This window comes from Phyllobates terribilis, unplaced genomic scaffold (assembly GCF_046119375.1).
Source record: "Phyllobates terribilis strain yellow unplaced genomic scaffold, ASM4611937v1 Scaffold_1__5_contigs__length_1240528914, whole genome shotgun sequence".
NCBI classification, from domain to species: domain Eukaryota; kingdom Metazoa; phylum Chordata; class Amphibia; order Anura; family Dendrobatidae; genus Phyllobates; species Phyllobates terribilis.
In genome coordinates this window covers 79,783,337-79,806,273 of record NW_027362761.1, presented here as the reverse complement: position 1 = coordinate 79,806,273, position 22,937 = coordinate 79,783,337, and positions in this window count along the sequence as shown.

Below are 22,937 nucleotides of genomic sequence, written 5' to 3'. Positions count from 1 at the left end.
GAATTCCGAGAATAATGGGAGAGTTCCAAAGCATTTTTAAACGTCAGCAGAATTTTGAGAACAATGGAAGAGTTCCAAGGCATTTTTAAACTTCAGCAGAATTCCGAGAACAATGGGAGAGTTCTACAGAATGACTTAAAAAAACAATGGAAGAGTTCCAAAGCATTTTTAAACTTCAGCAGAATTCCGAGAACAATGGAAAAGTTCCAAAGCATTTTTAAGCTTCACCAGAATTACAAGAACAATGGAAGAGTTCCAAAGCATTTTTAAATTTAAGCATAATTCCGAGAACAATGGAAGAGTTCCAAAGCATTTTTAAACACCAGCAGAATTCAGAGAACAATGGAAGAGTTCCAAAGCATTTTTAATCTTCAGTAGAATTCCTAGAACAATGGGAGAGTTCCAAAGCATTTATAAACTTCAGCTATATTCCGAGTACAATGGGAGAGTAATACAAACTTATTTAAAAGAAACAATTACATTCCGAGAACAATGGGAGAGTTCCAAAGCATTTTTAAACTTCAGCAGAATTCCGAGAACAATGGAAGAGTTCCAAAGCATTTTTAAACTTCAGCAGAATTCCGAGAACAATGGAAGAGTTCGAAAGCATTTATAAACTTCAGCTATATTCCGAGAACAATGGGAGAGTTCTACAGACTTATTTAAAAGAAACAATAACATTCCGAGAATAATGGGAGAGTTCGAAAGCATGTATAAACTTCAGCTATATTCCGAGAACAATGGGAGAGTTCTACAGACATATTTAAAATAAACAATAACATTCCGAGAACAATGGGAGAGTTCCAAAGCAATTTTAAACTTCATCAGGATTCCGAGAACAATGGAAGAGTTCCAAAGCATTTTTAAACTTCAGCAGAATTCCGAGAACAATGGAAGAGTTCCAAAGCATTTTTAAACTTCAGCAGAATTCCGAGAACAATTGAAGAGTTCCAAAGCATTTTTAAACTTCAGCAGTATTCCGAGAACAATGGAAGAGTTCCAAAGCATTTTTAAACGTCAGCAGAATTTTGAGAACAATGGAAGAGTTCCAAAGCATTTTTAAACTTCACCAGAATTCCGAGAACAAAGGGAGAGTTCTACAGAATGACTTAAAAAAACAATGGAAGAGTTCCAAAGCATTTTTAAACTTCAGCAGAATTCCGAGAACAATGGAAAAGTTCCAAAGCATTTTTAAGCTTCACCAGAATTACAAGAACAATGGAAGAGTTCCAAAGCATTTTTAAACTTAAGCATAATTCCGAGAACAATGGAAGAGTTCCAAAGCATTTTTAAACTTCAGCAGAATTCCGCGAACAATGGAAGAGTTCCAAATCATTTTTAACTTAAGCATAATTCCGAGTACAAAGGAAGAGTTCCAAAGCATTTTTAAACTTCAGCAGAATTCCGAGAACAATGGAAGAGTTCCAAAGCATTTTTAAACTTCAGTAGAATTCCGAGAATAATGGGAGAGTTCCAAAGCATTTTTAAACGTCAGCAGAATTTTGAGAACAATGGAAGAGTTCCAAGGCATTTTTAAACTTCAGCAGAATTCCGAGAACAATGGGAGAGTTCTACAGAATGACTTAAAAAAACAATGGAAGAGTTCCAAAGCATTTTTAAACTTCAGCAGAATTCCGAGAACAATGGAAAAGTTCCAAAGCATTTTTAAACTTCAGCAGAATTCCGAGAACAATGGAAGAGTTCCAAAGCATTTTTAAACTTCAGCAGAATTCCGAGAACAATGGAAGAGTTCGAAAGCATTTATAAACTTCAGCTATATTTCGAGAACAATGGGAGAGTTCTACAGACTTATTTAAAAGAAACAATAACATTCCGAGAATAATGGGAGAGTTCGAAAGCATGTATAAACTTCAGCTATATTCCGAGAACAATGGGAGAGTTCTACAGACTTATTTAAAAGAAACAATAACATTCCGAGAACAATGGGAGAGTTCCAAAGCAATTTTAAACTTCATCAGGATTCCGAGAACAATGGAAGAGTTCCAAAGCATTTTTAAACTTCAGCAGAATTCCGAGAACAATGGAAGAGTTCCAAAGCATTTTTAAACTTCAGCAGAATTCCGAGAACAATTGAAGAGTTCCAAAGCATTTTTAAACTTCAGCAGTATTCCGAGAACAATGGAAGAGTTCCAAAGCATTTTTAAACGTCAGCAGAATTTTGAGAACAATGGAAGAGTTCCAAAGCATTTTTAAACTTCACCAGAATTCCGAGAACAAAGGGAGAGTTCTACAGAATGACTTAAAAAAACAATGGAAGAGTTCCAAAGCATTTTTAAACTTCAGCAGAATTCCGAGAACAATGGAAAAGTTCCAAAGCATTTTTAAGCTTCACCAGAATTACAAGAACAATGGAAGAGTTCCAAAGCATTTTTAAACTTAAGCATAATTCCGAGAACAATGGAAGAGTTCCAAAGCATTTTTAAACTTCAGCAGAATTCAGAGAACAATGGAAGAGTTCCAAAGCATTTTTAATCTTCAGTAGAATTCCGAGAACAATGGAAGATTTCCAAAGCATTTTTAATATTCAACAGAATTCCAAGAACAATGGAAGAGTTCCAAAGCATTTTTAAACTTTAGCAGAATTCCGAGACCAATGGGAGAGTTCCAAAGCATTTTTAAACTTCAGCAGAATTCTGAGAACAATGGAAGAGTTCCAAAGCATTTTTAAACTTCAGAAGAATTCCAAGAACAAAGGAAGATATCCAAAGCATTTTTAAACTTCAGCAGAATTCCAAGAACAATGGGAAAGTTCCAAAGCATTTTAAAACTTCAGCAGAGTTTTGAGAACAATGGAAAAGTTCCAAAGCATTTTTAAACTCCAGTAGAATTCCGAGAACAATGGAAGAGTTCCAAAGCATTTTTAAACTTCAGCAAAATTCCAAGCTCAATGGAAGAGTTGAAAAGCATTTTTAAACTTCAGCATAATTCTGAAAAAAATGGAAGAGCTCCAAAGCATTTTTAAACTTCAGCAGAATTCCGAGAACAATGGAAGAGCTCCAAAGCATTTTTAAACTTCAGCAGAATTCTGAGAATAATGAAAGAGTTCTACAGAAAGATTTAAAAAAACAATAGCATTCCGAGAACAATGGGAGAGTTCCAAAGCATTTTTAAACTTCAGCAGAATTCCGAGAACAATGTAAGTGTTCCAAAGCATTTTTAAACTTCAGTAGAATTCCGAGAACAATGGATGAGTTCGAAAGCATTTATAAACTTCAGCATAATTCCAAGAACAATGGGAGAGTTCTACAGACTTATTTAAAAAAAACAATAACATTCCGAGAACAATGGGAGAGTTACAAAGCAATTTTAAACTTCAGCAGGATTCCGAGAACAATGGAAGAGTTCCAAAGCATTATTAAACTTCAGCAGAATTCCGAGAACAATGGAAGAGTTCCAAAGCATTTTTAAACTTCAGCAGAATTCCGCGAACAATGGAAGAGTTCCAAATCATTTTTGAACTTAAGCATAATTCCGAGTACAAAGGAAGAGTTCCAAAGCATTTTTAAACTTCAGCAGAATTCCGAGAACAATGGAAGAGTTCCAAAGCATTTTTAAACTTCAGTAGAATTCCGAGAATAATGGGAGAGTTCCAAAGCATTTTTAAACGTCAGCAGAATTTTGAGAACAATGGAAGAGTTCCAAGGCATTTTTAAACTTCAGCAGAATTCCGAGAACAATGGGAGAGTTCTACAGAATGACTTAAAAAAACAATGGAAGAGTTCCAAAGCATTTTTAAACTTCAGCAGAATTCCGAGAACAATGGAAAAGTTCCAAAGCATTTTTAAACTTCAGCAGAATTCCGAGAACAATGGAAGAGTTCCAAAGCATTTTTAAACTTCAGCAGAATTCCGAGAACAATGGAAGAGTTCGAAAGCATTTATAAACTTCAGCTATATTCCGAGAACAATGGGAGAGTTCTACAGACTTATTTAAAAGAAACAATAACATTCCGAGAATAATGGGAGAGTTCGAAAGCATGTATAAACTTCAGCTATATTCCGAGAACAATGGGAGAGTTCTACAGACTTATTTAAAAGAAACAATAACATTCCGAGAACAATGGGAGAGTTCCAAAGCATTTTTAAACTTCAGCAGAATTCCGAGAACAATGGAAGAGTTCCAAAGCATTTTTAAACTTCAGCAGAATTCCGAGAACAATGGAAGAGTTCGAAAGCATTTATAAACTTCAGCTATATTCCGAGAACAATGGGAGAGTTCTACAGACTTATTTAAAAGAAACAATAACATTCCGAGAATAATGGGAGAGTTCGAAAGCATTTTTAAACTTCAGCAGAATTCCGAGAACAATGGAAGAGTTCCAAAGCATTTTTAAACTTCAGCAGAATTCCGAGAACAATGGAAGAGTTCGAAAGCATTTATAAACTTCAGCTATATTCCGAGAACAATGGGAGAGTTCTACAGACTTATTTAAAAGAAACAATAACATTCCGAGAATAATGGGAGAGTTCGAAAGCATGTATAAACTTCAGCTATATTCCGAGAACAATGGGAGAGTTCTACAGACTTATTTAAAAGAAACAATAACATTCCGAGAACAATGGGAGAGTTCCAAAGCAATTTTAAACTTCATCAGGATTCCGAGAACAATGGAAGAGTTCCAAAGCATTTTTAAACTTCAGCAGAATTCCGAGAACAATGGAAGAGTTCCAAAGCATTTTTAAACTTCAGCAGAATTCCGAGAACAATTGAAGAGTTCCAAAGCATTTTTAAACTTCAGCAGTATTCCGAGAACAATGGAAGAGTTCCAAAGCATTTTTAAACGTCAGCAGAATTTTGAGAACAATGGAAGAGTTCCAAAGCATTTTTAAACTTCACCAGAATTCCGAGAACAAAGGGAGAGTTCTACAGAATGACTTAAAAAAACAATGGAAGAGTTCCAAAGCATTTTTAAACTTCAGCAGAATTCCGAGAACAATGGAAAAGTTCCAAAGCATTTTTAAGCTTCACCAGAATTACAAGAACAATGGAAGAGTTCCAAAGCATTTTTAAACTTAAGCATAATTCCGAGAACAATGGAAGAGTTCCAAAGCATTTTTAAACTTCAGCAGAATTCAGAGAACAATGGAAGAGTTCCAAAGCATTTTTAATCTTCAGTAGAATTCCGAGAACAATGGAAGATTTCCAAAGCATTTTTAATATTCAACAGAATTCCAAGAACAATGGAAGAGTTCCAAAGCATTTTTAAACTTTAGCAGAATTCCGAGACCAATGGGAGAGTTCCAAAGCATTTTTAAACTTCAGCAGAATTCTGAGAACAATGGAAGAGTTCCAAAGCATTTTTAAACTTCAGAAGAATTCCAAGAACAAAGGAAGATATCCAAAGCATTTTTAAACTTCAGCAGAATTCCAAGAACAATGGGAAAGTTCCAAAGCATTTTAAAACTTCAGCAGAATTTTGAGAACAATGGAAAAGTTCCAAAGCATTTTTAAACTCCAGTAGAATTCCGAGAACAATGGAAGAGTTCCAAAGCATTTTTAAACTTCAGCAAAATTCCAAGCTCAATGGAAGAGTTGAAAAGCATTTTTAAACTTCAGCATAATTCTGAAAACAATGGAAGAGCTCCAAAGCATTTTTAAACTTCAGCAGAATTCCGAGAACAATGGAAGAGCTCCAAAGCATTTTTAAACTTCAGCAGAATTCTGAGAATAATGAAAGAGTTCTACAGAAAGATTTAAAAAAACAATAGCATTCCGAGAACAATGGGAGAGTTCCAAAGCATTTTTAAACTTCAGCAGAATTCCGAGAACAATGTAAGTGTTCCAAAGCATTTTTAAACTTCAGTAGAATTCCGAGAACAATGGATGAGTTCGAAAGCATTTATAAACTTCAGCATAATTCCAAGAACAATGGGAGAGTTCTACAGACTTATTTAAAAAAAACAATAACATTCCGAGAACAATGGGAGAGTTACAAAGCAATTTTAAACTTCAGCAGGATTCCGAGAACAATGGAAGAGTTCCAAAGCATTTTTAAACTTCAGCAGAATTCCGCGAACAATGGAAGAGTTCCAAATCATTTTTGAACTTAAGCATAATTCCGAGTACAAAGGAAGAGTTCCAAAGCATTTTTAAACTTCAGCAGAATTCCGAGAACAATGGAAGAGTTCAAAAGCATTTTTAAACTTCAGTAGAATTCCGAGAATAATGGGAGAGTTCCAAAGCATTTTTAAACGTCAGCAGAATTTTGAGAACAATGGAAGAGTTCCAAGGCATTTTTAAACTTCAGCAGAATTCCGAGAACAATGGGAGAGTTCTACAGAATGACTTAAAAAAACAATGGAAGAGTTCCAAAGCATTTTTAAACTTCAGCAGAATTCCGAGAACAATGGAAAAGTTCCAAAGCATTTTTAAGCTTCACCAGAATTACAAGAGCAATGGAAGAGTTCCAAAGCATTTTTAAATTTAAGCATAATTCCGAGAACAATGGAAGAGTTCCAAAGCATTTTTAAACACCAGCAGAATTCAGAGAACAATGGAAGAGTTCCAAAGCATTTTTAATCTTCAGTAGAATTCCTAGAACAATGGGAGAGTTCCAAAGCATTTATAAACTTCAGCTATATTCCGAGTACAATGGGAGAGTAATACAAACTTATTTAACAGAAACAATTACATTCCGAGAACAATGGGAGAGTTCCAAAGCATTTTTAAACTTCAGCAGAATTCCGAGAACAATGGAAGAGTTCCAAAGCATTTTTAAACTTCAGCAGAATTCCGAGAACAATGGAAGAGTTCGAAAGCATTTATAAACTTCAGCTATATTCCGAGAACAATGGGAGAGTTCTACAGACTTATTTAAAAGAAACAATAACATTCCGAGAATAATGGGAGAGTTCGAAAGCATGTATAAACTTCAGCTATATTCCGAGAACAATGGGAGAGTTCTACAGACTTATTTAAAAGAAACAATAACATTCCGAGAACAATGGGAGAGTTCCAAAGCAATTTTAAACTTCATCAGGATTCCGAGAACAATGGAAGAGTTCCAAAGCATTTTTAAACTTCAGCAGAATTCCGAGAACAATGGAAGAGTTCCAAAGCATTTTTAAACTTCAGCAGAATTCCGAGAACAATTGAAGAGTTCCAAAGCATTTTTAAACTTCAGCAGTATTCCGAGAACAATGGAAGAGTTCCAAAGCATTTTTAAACTTCAGCAGAATTCCGAGAACAATGGAAAAGTTCCAAAGCATTTTCAAGCTTCACCAGAATTACAAGAACAATGGAAGAGTTCCAAAGCATTTTTAAACTTAAGCATAATTCCGAGAACAATGGAAGAGTTCCAAAGCATTTTTAAACTTCAGCAGAATTCCGCGAACAATGGAAGAGTTCCAAATCATTTTTGAACTTAAGCATAATTCCGAGAACAAAGGAAGAGTTCCAAAGCATTTTTAAACTTCAGCAGAATTCCGAGAACAATGGAAAAGTTCCAAAGCATTTTTAAGCTTCACCAGAATTACAAGAACAATGGAAGAGTTCCAAAGCATTTTTAAACTTAAGCATAATTCCGAGAACAATGGAAGAGTTCCAAAGCATTTTTAAGCTTCACCAGAATTACAAGAACAATGGAAGAGTTCCAAATCATTTTTGAACTTAAGCATAATTCCGAGTACAAAGGAAGAGTTCCAAAGCATTTTTAAACTTCAGCAGAATTCCGAGAACAATGGAAGAGTTCCAAAGCATTTTTAAACTTCAGCAGAATTCCGCGAACAATGGAAGAGTTCCAAATCATTTTTGAACTTAAGCATAATTCCGAGAACAAAGGAAGAGTTCCAAAGCATTTTTAAACTTCAGCAGAATTCCGAGAACAATGGAAAAGTTCCAAAGCATTTTTAAGCTTCACCAGAATTACAAGAACAATGGAAGAGTTCCAAAGCATTTTTAAACTTAAGCATAATTCCGAGAACAATGGAAGAGTTCCAAAGCATTTTTAAGCTTCACCAGAATTACAAGAACAATGGAAGAGTTCCAAATCATTTTTGAACTTAAGCATAATTCCGAGTACAAAGGAAGAGTTCCAAAGCATTTTTAAACTTCAGCAGAATTCCGAGAACAATGGAAGAGTTCCAAAGCATTTTTAAACTTCAGTAGAATTCCGAGAATAATGGGAGAGTTCCAAAGCATTTTTAAACGTCAGCAGAATTTTGAGAACAATGGAAGAGTTCCAAGGCATTTTTAAACTTCAGCAGAATTCCGAGAACAATGGGAGAGTTCTACAGAATGACTTAAAAAAACAATGGAAGAGTTCCAAAGCATTTTTAAACTTCAGCAGAATTCCGAGAACAATGGAAAAGTTCCAAAGCATTTTTAAGCTTCACCAGAATTACAAGAACAATGGAAGAGTTCCAAAGCATTTTTAAATTTAAGCATAATTCCGAGAACAATGGAAGAGTTCCAAAGCATTTTTAAATTTAAGCATAATTCCGAGAACAATGGAAGAGTTCCAAAGCATTTTTAAACACCAGCAGAATTCAGAGAACAATGGAAGAGTTCCAAAGCATTTTTAATCTTCAGTAGAATTCCTAGAACAATGGGAGAGTTCCAAAGCATTTATAAACTTCAGCTATATTCCGAGTACAATGGGAGAGTAATACAAACTTATTTAAAAGAAACAATAACATTCCGAGAACAATGGGAGAGTTCCAAAGCATTTTTAAACTTCAGCAGAATTCCGAGAACAATGGAAGAGTTCCAAAGCATTTTTAAACTTCAGCAGAATTCCGAGAACAATGGAAGAGTTCGAAAGCATTTATAAACTTCAGCTATATTCCGAGAAAAATGGGAGAGTTCTACAGACTTATTTAAAAGAAACAATAACATTCCGAGAATAATGGGAGAGTTAGAAAGCATGTATAAACTTCAGCTATATTCCGAGAACAATGGGAGAGTTCTACAGACTTATTTAAAAGAAACAATAACATTCCGAGAACAATGGGAGAGTTCCAAAGCAATTTTAAACTTCATCAGGATTCCGAGAACAATGGAAGAGTTCCAAAGCATTTTTAAACTTCAGCAGAATTCCGAGAACAATGGAAGAGTTCCATAGCATTTTTAAACTTCCGCAGAATTCCGAGAACAATTGAAGAGTTCCAAAGCATTTTTAAACTTCAGCAGAATTCCGCGAACAATGGAAGAGTTCCAAATCATTTTTGAACTTAAGCATAATTCCGAGTACAAAGGAAGAGTTCCAAAGCATTTTTAAACTTCAGCAGAATTCCGAGAACAATGGAAGAGTTCCAAAGCATTTTTAAACTTCAGTAGAATTCCGAGAATAATGGGAGAGTTCCAAAGCATTTTTAAACGTCAGCAGAATTTTGAGAACAATGGAAGAGTTCCAAGGCATTTTTAAACTTCAGCAGAATTCCGAGAACAATGGGAGAGTTCTACAGAATGACTTAAAAAAACAATGGAAGAGTTCCAAAGCATTTTTAAACTTCAGCAGTATTCCGAGAACAATGGAAAAGTTCCAAAGCATTTTTAAGCTTCACCAGAATTACAAGAGCAATGGAAGAGTTCCAAAGCATTTTTAAATTTAAGCATAATTCCGAGAACAATGGAAGAGTTCCAAAGCATTTTTAAACACCAGCAGAATTCAGAGAACAATGGAAGAGTTCCAAAGCATTTTTAATCTTCAGTAGAATTCCTAGAACAATGGGAGAGTTCCAAAGCATTTATAAACTTCAGCTATATTCCGAGTACAATGGGAGAGTAATACAAACTTATTTAACAGAAACAATTACATTCCGAGAACAATGGGAGAGTTCCAAAGCATTTTTAAACTTCAGCAGAATTCCGAGAACAATGGAAGAGTTCCAAAGCATTTTTAAACTTCAGCAGAATTCCGAGAACAATGGAAGAGTTCGAAAGCATTTATAAACTTCAGCTATATTCCGAGAACAATGAGAGAGTTCTACAGACTTATTTAAAAGAAACAATAACATTCCGAGAATAATGGGAGAGTTCGAAAGCATGTATAAACTTCAGCTATATTCCGAGAACAATGGGAGAGTTCTACAGACTTATTTAAAAGAAACAGTAACATTCCGAGAACAATGGGAGAGTTCCAAAGCAATTTTAAACTTCATCAGGATTCCGAGAACAATGGAAGAGTTCCAAAGCATTTTTAAACTTCAGCAGAATTCCGAGAACAATGGAAGAGTTCCAAAGCATTTTTAAACTTCAGCAGAATTCCGAGAACAATTGAAGAGTTCCAAAGCATTTTTAAACTTCAGCAGTATTCCGAGAACAATGGAAGAGTTCCAAAGCATTTTTAAACGTCAGCAGAATTTTGAGAACAATGGAAGAGTTCCAAAGATTTTTAAACTTCACCAGAATTCCGAGAACAAAGGGAGAGTTCTACAGAATGACTTAAAAAAACAATGGAAGAGTTCCAAAGCATTTTTAAACTTCAGCAGAATTCCGAGAACAATGGAAAAGTTCCAAAGCATTTTTAAGCTTCACCAGAATTACAAGAACAATGGAAGAGTTCCAAAGCATTTTTAAACTTAAGCATAATTCCGAGAACAATGGAAGAGTTCCAAAGCATTTTTAAACTTCAGCAGAATTCAGAGAACAATGGAAGAGTTCCAAAGCATTTTTAATCTTCAGTAGAATTCCGAGAACAATGGAAGATTTCCAAAGCATTTTTAATATTCAACAGAATTCCAAGAACAATGGAAGAGTTCCAAAGCATTTTTAAACTTTAGCAGAATTCCGAGAACAATGGGAGAGTTCCAAAGCATTTTTAAACTTCAGCAGAATTCTGAGAACAATGGAAGAGTTCCAAAGCATTTTTAAACTTCAGAAGAATTCCAAGAACAAAGGAAGATTTCCAAAGCATTTTTAAACTTCAGCAGAATTCCAAGAACAATGGGAAAGTTCCAAAGCATTTTAAAACTTCAGCAGAATTTTGAGAACAATGGAAAAGTTCCAAAGCATTTTTAAACTCCAGTAGAATTCCGAGAACAATGGAAGAGTTCCAAAGCATTTTTAAACTTCATCAAAATTCCAAGCTCAATGGAAGAGTTGAAAAGCATTTTTAAACTTCAGCATAATTCTGAATAAAATGGAAGAGTTCCAAAGCATTTTTAAACTTCAGCAGAATTCCGAGAACAATGGAAGAGCTCCAAAGCATTTTTAAACTTCAGCAGAATTCTGAGAATAATGAAAGAGTTCTACAGAAAGATTTAAAAAAACAATAGCATTCCGAGAACAATGGGAGAGTTCCAAAGCATTTTTAAACTTCAGCAGAATTCCGAGAACAATGTAAGTGTTCCAAAGCATTTTTAAACTTCAGGAGAATTCCGAGAACAATGGATGAGTTCGAAAGCATTTATAAACTTCAGCATAATTCCAAGAACAATGGGAGAGTTCTACAGACTTATTTAAAAAAAACAATAACATTCCGAGAACAATGGGAGAGTTACAAAGCAATTTTAAACTTCAGCAGGATTCCGAGAACAATGGAAGAGTTCCAAAGCATTATTAAACTTCCGCAGAATTTCGAGAACAATGGAAGAGTTCCAAAGCATTTTTAATCTTCAGTAGAATTCCTAGAACAATGGGAGAGTTCCAAAGCATTTTTAAACTTCAGCAGAATTCCGAGAACAATGGAAGATTTCCAAAGCATTTTTAATATTCAACAGAATTCCAAGAACAATGGAAGAGTTCCAAAGCATTTTTAAACTTTAGCAGAATTCCGAGAACAATGGGAGAGTTCCAAAGCATTTTTAAACTTCAGCAGAATTCTGAGAACAATGGAAGAGTTCCAAAGCATTTTTAAACTTCAGCAGGATTCCGAGAACAATGGAAGAGTTCCAAAGCATTATTAAACTTCCGCAGAATTCCGAGAACAATGGAAGAGTTCCAAAGCATTTTTAAACTTCAGCAGAATTCCGCGAACAATGGAAGAGTTCCAAATCATTTTTGAACTTAAGCATAATTCCGAGTACAAAGGAAGAGTTCCAAAGCATTTTTAAACTTCAGCAGAATTCCGAGAACAATGGAAGAGTTCCAAAGCATTTTTAAACTTCAGTAGAATTCCGAGAATAATGGGAGAGTTCCAAAGCATTTTTAAACGTCAGCAGAATTTTGAGAACAATGGAAGAGTTCCAAGGCATTTTTAAACTTCAGCAGAATTCCGAGAACAATGGGAGAGTTCTACAGAATGACTTAAAAAAACAATGGAAGAGTTCCAAAGCATTTTTAAACTTCAGCAGAATTCCGAGAACAATGGAAAAGTTCCAAAGCATTTTTAAGCTTCACCAGAATTACAAGAACAATGGAAGAGTTCCAAAGCATTTTTAAATTTAAGCATAATTCCGAGAACAATGGAAGAGTTCCAAAGCATTTTTAAACACCAGCAGAATTCAGAGAACAATGGAAGAGTTCCAAAGCATTTTTAATCTTCAGTAGAATTCCTAGAACAATGGGAGAGTTCCAAAGCATTTATAAACTTCAGCTATATTCCGAGTACAATGGGAGAGTAATACAAACTTATTTAAAAGAAACAATTACATTCCGAGAACAATGGGAGAGTTCCAAAGCATTTTTAAACTTCAGCAGAATTCCGAGAACAATGGAAGAGTTCCAAAGCATTTTTAAACTTCAGCAGAATTCCGAGAACAATGGAAGAGTTCGAAAGCATTTATAAACTTCAGCTATATTCCGAGAACAATGGGAGAGTTCTACAGACTTATTTAAAAGAAACAATAACATTCCGAGAATAATGGGAGAGTTCGAAAGCATGTATAAACTTCAGCTATATTCCGAGAACAATGGGAGAGTTCTACAGACTTATTTAAAATAAACAATAACATTCCGAGAACAATGGTAGAGTTCCAAAGCAATTTTAAACTTCATCAGGATTCCGAGAACAATGGAAGAGTTCCAAAGCATTTTTAAACTTCAGCAGAATTTCCGAGAACAATGGAAGAGTTCCAAAGCATTTTTAAACTTCAGCAGAATTCCGAGAACAATTGAAGAGTTCCAAAGCATTTTTAAACTTCAGCAGTATTCCGAGAACAATGGAAGAGTTCCAAAGCATTTTTAAACGTCAGCAGAATTTTGAGAACAATGGAAGAGTTCCAAAGCATTTTTAAACTTCACCAGAATTCCGAGAACAAAGGGAGAGTTCTACAGAATGACTTAAAAAAACAATGGAAGAGTTCCAAAGCATTTTTAAACTTCAGCAGAATTCCGAGAACAATGGAAAAGTTCCAAAGCATTTTTAAGCTTCACCAGAATTACAAGAACAATGGAAGAGTTCCAAAGCATTTTTAAACTTAAGCATAATTCCGAGAACAATGGAAGAGTTCCAAAGCATTTTTAAACTTCAGCAGAATTCAGAGAACAATGGAAGAGTTCCAAAGCATTTTTAATCTTCAGTAGAATTCCGAGAACAATGGAAGATTTCCAAAGCATTTTTAATATTCAACAGAATTCCAAGAACAATGGAAGAGTTCCAAAGCATTTTTAAACTTTAGCAGAATTCCGAGAACAATGGGAGAGTTCCAAAGCATTTTTAAACTTCAGCAGAATTCTGAGAACAATGGAAGAGTTCCAAAGCATTTTTAAACTTCAGAAGAATTCCAAGAACAAAGGAAGATTTCCAAAGCATTTTTAAACTTCAGCAGAATTCCAAGAACAATGGGAAAGTTCCAAAGCATTTTAAAACTTCAGCAGAATTTTGAGAACAATGGAAAAGTTCCAAAGCATTTTTAAACTCCAGTAGAATTCCGAGAACAATGGAAGAGTTCCAAAGCATTTTTAAACTTCAGCAAAATTCCAAGCTCAATGGAAGAGTTGAAAAGCATTTTTAAACTTCAGCATAATTCCGAAAAAAATGGAAGAGTTCCAAAGCATTTTTAAACTTTAGCAGAATTCCGAGAACAATGGAAGAGCTCCAAAGCATTTTTAAACTTCAGCAGAATTCTGAGAATAATGAAAGAGTTCTACAGAAAGATTTAAAAAAACAATAGCATTCCGAGAACAATGGGAGAGTTCCAAAGCATTTTTAAACTTCAGCAGAATTCCGAGAACAATGTAAGTGTTCCAAAGCATTTTTAAACTTCAGTAGAATTCCGAGAACAATGGATGAGTTCGAAAGCATTTATAAACTTCAGCATAATTCCAAGAACAATGGGAGAGTTCTACAGACTTATTTAAAAAAAACAATAACATTCCGAGAACAATGGGAGAGTTACAAAGCAATTTTAAACTTCAGCAGGATTCCGAGAACAATGGAAGAGTTCCAAAGCATTTTTAAACTTCAGCAGAATTCCGCGAACAATGGAAGAGTTCCAAATCATTTTTGAACTTAAGCATAATTCCGAGTACAAAGGAAGAGTTCCAAAGCATTTTTAAACTTCAGCAGAATTCCGAGAACAATGGAAGAGTTCCAAAGCATTTTTAAACTTCAGTAGAATTCCGAGAATAATGGGAGAGTTCCAAAGCATTTTTAAACGTCACCAGAATTTTGAGAACAATGGAAGAGTTCCAAGGCATTTTTAAACTTCAGCAGAATTCCGAGAACAATGGGAGAGTTCTACAGAATGACTTAAAAAAACAATGGAAGAGTTCCAAAGCATTTTTAAACTTCAGCAGAATTCCGAGAACAATGGAAAAGTTCCAAAGCATTTTTAAGCTTCACCAGAATTACAAGAACAATGGAAGAGTTCCAAAGCATTTTTAAATTTAAGCATAATTCCGAGAACAATGGAAGAGTTCCAAAGCATTTTTAAACACCAGCAGAATTCAGAGAACAATGGAAGAGTTCCAAAGCATTTTTAATCTTCAGTAGAATTCCTAGAACAATGGGAGAGTTCCAAAGCATTTATAAACTTCAGCTATATTCCGAGTACAATGGGAGAGTAATACAAACTTATTTAAAAGAAACAATAACATTCCGAGAACAATGGGAGAGTTCCAAAGCATTTTTAAACTTCAACAGAAATCTTAAAACAATGGAAGAGTTCCAAAGCATTTTTAAACTTCAGTAGAATTCCGAGAACAATGGATAAGTTCCAAAGCATTTTTAAACTTCAGTAGAATTCCGAGAACAATGGGTGAGTTCCAAAGCATTTTTAAACTTCAACAGAAATCTTAAAACAATGGAAGAGTTCCAAAGCATTTTTAAACTTCAGTAGAATTCCGAGAACAATGGGAGAGTTCCAAAGCATTTTTAAACTTCAACAGAAATCTTAAAACAATGGAAGAGTTCCAAAGCATTTTTAAACTTCAGTAGAATTCCAAGAACAATGGAAGAGTTCCAAAGCATTTTTAAACTTCAGCAGAATTCCGAGAACAATGGGAGAGTTCTACAGAATAATTTAAAAAAAACAATAACATTCTGAGTTCGATGGTAGGGTTCCAAAACATTTTTAAACTTCAACAGAATTCAGAGAACAATGGAAGAGTCCCAAAGCATTTTTAAACTTCAGCAGAAAACCGAGAACAATGGAAGAGTTCCAAAGCATTTTTAAACTTCAGCAGAATTCCGAGAACAATGGAAGAGTTCCAAAGCATTTTTAAACTACAGCAAAATTCCAAAAACAATGGAAAAGTTCCAAAGCATTTTTAAACTTCAGCATAAATCCAAGAAAAATGGAAGAGTTCCAAAGCATTTTTAAACTTCAGCAGAATTCCTAGAACAATGGAAGTGTTTCAAAGCATTTTTAAACTTCAGCAGAATTCCGAGATCAAAGGAAGAGTTCCAAAGCATTTATAAACTTCAGCTATATTCCGAGAACAATGGAAGAGTTCTACAGACTTATTTAAAAGAAACAATAACATTCCGAGAACTATGGGAGAGTTCCAAAGCATTTTTAAACTTCAGCAGAATTCCGAGAACAATGGAAGAGTTTGAAAGCATTTATAAACTTCAGCTATATACCGATATCAATTTGAGACTTCTACAGACTTATTTAAAAGAAACTATAACATTCCGAGAACAATGGGAGAGTTCCAAAGCAATTTTAAACTTCATCAGGATTCCGAGAACAATGGAAGAGTTCCAAAGCATTTTTAAACTTCAGCAGAATTCCGAGAACAATGGAAGAGTTCCAAAGCATTTTTAAACTTCAGCAGAATTCCGAGAACAATGGAAGAGTTCCAAAGCATTTTTAAACATCAGCAGTATTCCGAGAACATTGGAAGAGTTCCAAAGCATTTTTAAACTTCAGCAGAATTTTGAGAACAATGGAAGAGTTCCAAAGCATTTTTAAAATTCAGCAGAATTCCGAGATCACAGGAAGAGTTCCAAAGCATTTATAAACTTCATCTATATTCCGAGAACAATGGGAGAGTTCCAAAGCATTTTTAAACTTCAGCAGAATTCCGAGAACAATGGAAGAGTTCCAAAGCATTTTTAAACTTCAGCAGAATTCCGAGAACAATGGAAGAGTTCCAAAGCATTTTTAAACTTCAGCAGAATTCCGAGAACAATGGAAGAGTTCCAAAGCATTTTTAAACTTCAGCAGAATTCCGAGAACAATGGAAGAGTTTGAAAGCATTTATAAACTTCAGCTATATTCCGAGAACAATGGGAGTTTTCTACAGACTTATTTAAAAGAAACAATAACATTCCGAGAACAATGAGAGAGTTCCAAAGCAATTTTAAACTTCATCAGGATTCCGAGAACAATGGAAGAGTTCCAAAGCATTTTTAAATGTCAGCAGAATTTTGAGAGCATTGGAAGAGTTCCAAAGCATTTTTAAACTTCAGCAGAATTCCGAGAACAATGGGAGAGTTCTACAGAATGACTTAAAAAAACAATGGAAGAGTTCCAAAGCATTTTTAAACTTCAGCAGAATTACAAGAACAATGGAAGAGTTCCAAAGCATTTTTAAATTTAAGCATAATTCCGAGAAAAATGGAAGAGTTCCAAAGCATTTTTAAACACCAGCAGAATTCAGAGAACAATGGAAGAGTTCCAAAGCATTTTTAATCTTCAGTAGAATTCCTAGAACAATGGGAGAGTTCCAAAGCATTTATAAACTTCAGCTATATTCCGAGTACAATGGGAGAGTAATACAAACTTATTTAAAAGAAACAATAACATTCCGAGAACAATGGGAGAGTTCCAAAGCATTTTTAAACTTCAACAGAAATCTTAAAACAATGGAAGAGTTCCAAAGCATTTTTAAACCTCAGTAGAATTCCGAGAACAATGGAAGAGTTCCAAAGCATTTTTAAACTTCAGTAGAATTCCGAGAACAATGGGAGAGTTCCAAAGCATTTTTAAACTTCAACAGAAATCTTAAAACAATGGAAGAGTTCCAAAGCATTTTTAAACTTCAGTAGAATTCCGAGAACAATGGGAGAGTTCCAAAGCATTTTTAAACTTCAACAGAAATCTTAAAACAATGGAAGAGTTCCAAAGCATTTTTAAACTTCAGTAGAATTCCGAGAACAATGGAAGAGTTCCAAAGCATTTTTAAACTTCAGTAGAATTGCGAGAACAATGGGAGAATTCCAAAGCATTTTTAAACTTCAGCAGAATTCCGAGAACAATGGGAGAGTTCTACAGAATAATTTAAAAAAAACAATAACATTCTGAGTTCGATGGTAGGGTTCCAAAACATTTTTAAACTTCAACAGAATTCAGAGAACAATGGAAGAGTCCCAAAGCATTTTTAAACTTCAGCAGAAAACCGAGAACAATGGAAGAGTTCCAAAGCATTTTTAAACTTCAGCAGAATTCCGAGAACAATGGAAGAGTTCCAAAGCATTTTTAAACTACAGCAAAATTCCAAAAACAATGGAAGAGTTCCAAAGCATTTTTAAACTTCAGCATAAATCCAAGAAAAATGGAAGAGTTCCAAAGCATTTTTAAACTTCAGCAGAATTCCTAGAACAATGGAAGTGTTTCAAAGCATTTTTAAACTTCAGCAGAATTCCGAGATCAAAGGAAGAGTTCCAAAGCATTTATAAACTTCAGCTATATTCCGAGAACAATGGGAGAGTTCTACAGACTTATTTAAAAGAAACAATAACATTCCGAGAACTATGGGAGAGTTCCAAAGCATTTTTAAACTTCAGCAGAATTCCGAGAACAATGGAAGAGTTTGAAAGCATTTATAAACTTCAGCTATATACCGAGATCAATTTGAGACTTCTACAGACTTATTTAAAAGAAACTATAACATTCCGAGAACAATGGGAGAGTTCCAAAGCAATTTTAAACTTCATCAGGATTCCGAGAACAATGGAAGAGTTCCAAAGCATTTTTAAACTTCAGCAGAATTCCGAGAACAATGGAAGAGTTCCAAAGCATTTTTAAACTTCAGCAGAATTCCGAGAACAATGGAAGAGTTCCAAAGCATTTTTAAACATCAGCAGTATTCCGAGAACATTGGAAGAGTTCCAAAGCATTTTTAAACTTCAGCAGAATTTTGAGAACAATGGAAGAGTTCCAAAGCATTTTTAAAATTCAGCAGAATTCCGAGATCACAGGAAGAGTTCCAAAGCATTTATAAACTTCATCTATATTCCGAGAACAATGGGAGAGTTCCAAAGCATTTTTAAACTTCAGCAGAATTCCGAGAACAATGGAAGAGTTCCAAAGCATTTTTAAACTTCAGCAGAATTCCGAGAACAATGGAAGAGTTTGAAAGCATTTATAAACTTCAGCTATATTCCGAGAACAATGGGAGTTTTCTACAGACTTATTTAAAAGAAACAATAACATTCCGAGAACAATGAGAGAGTTCCAAAGCAATTTTAAACTTCATCAGGATTCCGAGAACAATGGAAGAGTTCCAAAGCATTTTTAAATGTCAGCAGAATTTTGAGAGCATTGGAAGAGTTCCAAAGCATTTTTAAACTTCAGCAGAATTCCGAGAACAATGGAAAAGTTCCAAAGCATTTTTAATCTTCACCAGAATTACAAGAACAATGGAAGAGTTCCAAAGCTTTTTTAAACTTAAGCATAATTCCGAGAACAATGGAAGATTTCCAAAGCATTTTTAAACTTCAGCAGAATTCAGAGAACAATGGAAGAGTTCCAAAGCATTTTTAATCTTCAGTAGAATTCCTAGAACAATGGGAGAGTTCCAAAGCATTTTTAAACTTCTGCAGAATTCCGAGAACAATGGAAGAGTTCCAAAGCATTTTTAATATTCAGCAGAATTCTGAGAACAATGGAAGAGTTCCAAAGCATTTTTAAACTTCAGCAGAATTCCAAGAACAATGGAAGAGTTCCAAAGCATTTTTAAACTTTAGCAGAATTCCGAGAACAATGGATGAGTTCCAAAGCATTTATAAACTTCAGAAGAATTCCAAAAACAATGGAAGATTTCCAAAGCATTTTTAAACTTCAGCAGAATTCCGAGAACAATGGGAAAGTTCCAAAACATTTTAAAACTTCAGCAGAATTTCGAGAACAATGGAAAAGTTCCAAAGCATTTTTAAACTCCAGTAGATTTCCGAGAACAATGGAAGAGTTCCAAAGCATTTTTAAACTACAGCAGAATTCCGAGAACAATGGAAGAGTTTGAAAGCATTTATAAACTTCAGCTATATTCCGAGAACAATGGGAGTTTTCTACAGACTTATTTAAAAGAAACAATAACATTCCGAGAACAATGAGAGAGTTCCAAAGCAATTTTAAACTTCATCAGGATTCCGAGAACAATGGAAGAGTTCCAAAGCATTTTTAAATGTCAGCAGAATTTTGAGAGCATTGGAAGAGTTCCAAAGCATTTTTAAACTTCAGCAGAATTCCGAGAACAATGGGAGAGTTCTACAGAATGACTTAAAAAAACAATGGAAGAGTTCCAAAGCATTTTTAAACTTCAGCAGAATTCCGAGAACAATGGAAAAGTTCCAAAGCATTTTTAGGCTTCACCAGAATTACAAGAACAATGGAAGAGTTCCAAAGCTTTTTTAAACTTAAGTATAATTCCGAGAACAATGGAAGATTTCCAAAGCATTTTTAAACTTCAGCAGAATTCAGAGAACAATGGAAGAGTTCCAAAGCATTTTTAATCTTCAGTAGAATTCCTAGAACAATGGGAGAGTTCCAAAGCATTTTTAAACTTCTGCAGAATTCCGAGAACAATGGAAGAGTTCCAAAGCATTTTTAATATTCAGCAGAATTCTGAGAACAATGGAAGAGTTCCAAAGCGTTTTTAAACTTCAGCAGAATTCCAAGAACAATGGAAGAGTTCAAAAGCATTTTTAAACTTTAGCAGAATTCCGAGAACAATGGGAGAGTTCCAAAGCATTTTAAAACTTCATCAGAATTCCGAGAACAATGGAAGAGTTTAAAAGCATTTTTAAACTTCAGCAGAATTCTGAGAACAATGGATGAGTTCCAAAGCATTTATAAACTTCAGAAGAATTCCAAGAACAATGGAAGATTTCCAAAGCATTTTTAAACTTCAGCAGAATTCCGAGAACAATGGGAAAGTTCCAAAACATTTTAAAACTTCAGCAGAATTTCGAGAACAATGGAAAAGTTCCAAAGCATTTTTAAACTCCAGTAGATTTCCGAGAACAATGGAAGAGTTCCAAAGCATTTTTAAACTACAGCAGAATTCCGAGAACAATGGAAGAGTTCCAAAGCATTTTTAAACTTCAGCAGAATTCCGAGAACAATGGAAGAGTTCCAAAGCATTTTTAAACTTCAGCAGAATTCCGAGAACAATGGAAGAGTTCCAAAGCATTTTTAAACTACAGCAAAATTCCAAGAACAATGGAAGAGTTCCAAAGCATTTTTAAACTTCAGCATAATTCTGAGAAAAATGGAAGAGTTCCAAAGCATTTTTAAACTTCAGCAGAATTCCTAGAACAATGGAAGAGTTTCAAAGCATTTTTAAACTTCAGCAGAATTCCGAGATCAAAGGAAGAGTTCCAAAGCATTTATAAACTTCAGCTATATTCCGAGAACAATGGGAGAGTTCTACAGACTTATTTAAAAGAAACAATAACATTCCGAGAACAATGGGAGAGTTCCAAAGCATTTCTAAACTTCAGCAGTATTCCGAGAACAATGGAAGAGTTCGAAAGCATTTATAAACTTCAGCTATATTCCGAGAACAATTTGAGAGTTCTACAGACTTATTTAAAAGAAACAATAACATTCCGAGAACAATGGGAGAGTTCCAAAGCAATTTTAAACTACATTAGGATTCCGAGAACAATGGAAGAGTTCCAAAGCATTTTTAAACTTCACCAGAATTCCGAGAACAATGGAAGAGTTCCAAAGCATTTTTAAACTTCAGCAGAATTCCGAGAACAATGGAAGAGTTCCAAAGCATTTTTAAACTTCAGCAGTATTCCGAGAACATTGGAAGAGTTCCAAAGCATTTTTAAACTTCAGCAGAATTTTGAGAACAATGGAAGAGTTCCAAAGCATTTTTAAAATTCAGCAGAATTCCGAGATCACAGGAAGAGTTCCAAAGCATTTATAAACTTCATCTATATTCCGAGAACAATGGGAGAGTTCTACAGACTTATTTAAAAGAAACAATAACATTCCGAGAACAATGGGAGAGTTCCAAAGCATTTTTAAACTTCAGCAGAATTCCGAGAACAATGGAAGAGTTCCAAAGCATTTTTAAACTTCAGCAGAATTCCGAGAACAATGGAAGAGTTCCAAAGCATTTTTAAACTTCAGCAGAATTCCGAGAACAATGGAAGAGTTCCAAAGCATTTTTAAACATCAGCAGTATTCCGAGAACATTGGAAGAGTTCCAAAGCATTTTTAAACTTCAGCAGAATTTTGAGAACAATGGAAGAGTTCCAAAGCATTTTTAAAATTCAGCAGAATTCCGAGATCACAGGAAGAGTTCCAAAGCATTTATAAACTTCATCTATATTCCGAGAACAATGGGAGAGTTCCAAAGCATTTTTAAACTTCAGCAGAATTCCGAGAACAATGGAAGAGTTCCAAAGCATTTTTAAACTTCAGCAGAATTCCGAGAACAATGGAAGAGTTTGAAAGCATTTATAAACTTCAGCTATATTCCGAGAACAATGGGAGTTTTCTACAGACTTATTTAAAAGAAACAATAACATTCCGAGAACAATGAGAGAGTTCCAAAGCAATTTTAAACTTCATCAGGATTCCGAGAACAATGGAAGAGTTCCAAAGCATTTTTAAATGTCAGCAGAATTTTGAGAGCATTGGAAGAGTTCCAAAGCATTTTTAAACTTCAGCAGAATTCCGAGAACAATGGGAGAGTTCTACAGAATGACTTAAAAAAACAATGGAAGAGTTCCAAAGCATTTTTAAACTTCAGCAGAATTCCGAGAACAATGGAAAAGTTCCAAAGCATTTTTAAGCTTCACCAGAATTACAAGAACAATGGAAGAGTTCCAAAGCTTTTTTAAACTTAAGCATAATTCCGAGAACAATGGAAGATTTCCAAAGCATTTTTAAACTTCAGCAGAATTCAGAGAACAATGGAAGAGTTCCAAAGCATTTTTAATCTTCAGTAGAATTCCTAGAACAATGGGAGAGTTCCAAAGCATTTTTAAACTTCTGCAGAATTCCGAGAACAATGGAAGAGTTCCAAAGCATTTTTAATATTCAGCAGAATTCTGAGAACAATGGAAGAGTTCCAAAGCATTTTTAAACTTCAGCAGAATTCCAAGAACAATGGAAGAGTTCCAAAGCATTTTTAAACTTTAGCAGAATTCCGAGAACAATGGATGAGTTCCAAAGCATTTATAAACTTCAGAAGAATTCCAAAAACAATGGAAGATTTCCAAAGCATTTTTAAACTTCAGCAGAATTCCGAGAACAATGGGAAATTTCCAAAACATTTTAAAACTTCAGCAGAATTTCGAGAACAATGGAAAAGTTCCAAAGCATTTTTAAACTCCAGTAGATTTCCGAGAACAATGGAAGAGTTCCAAAGCATTTTTAAACTACAGCAGAATTCCGAGAACAATG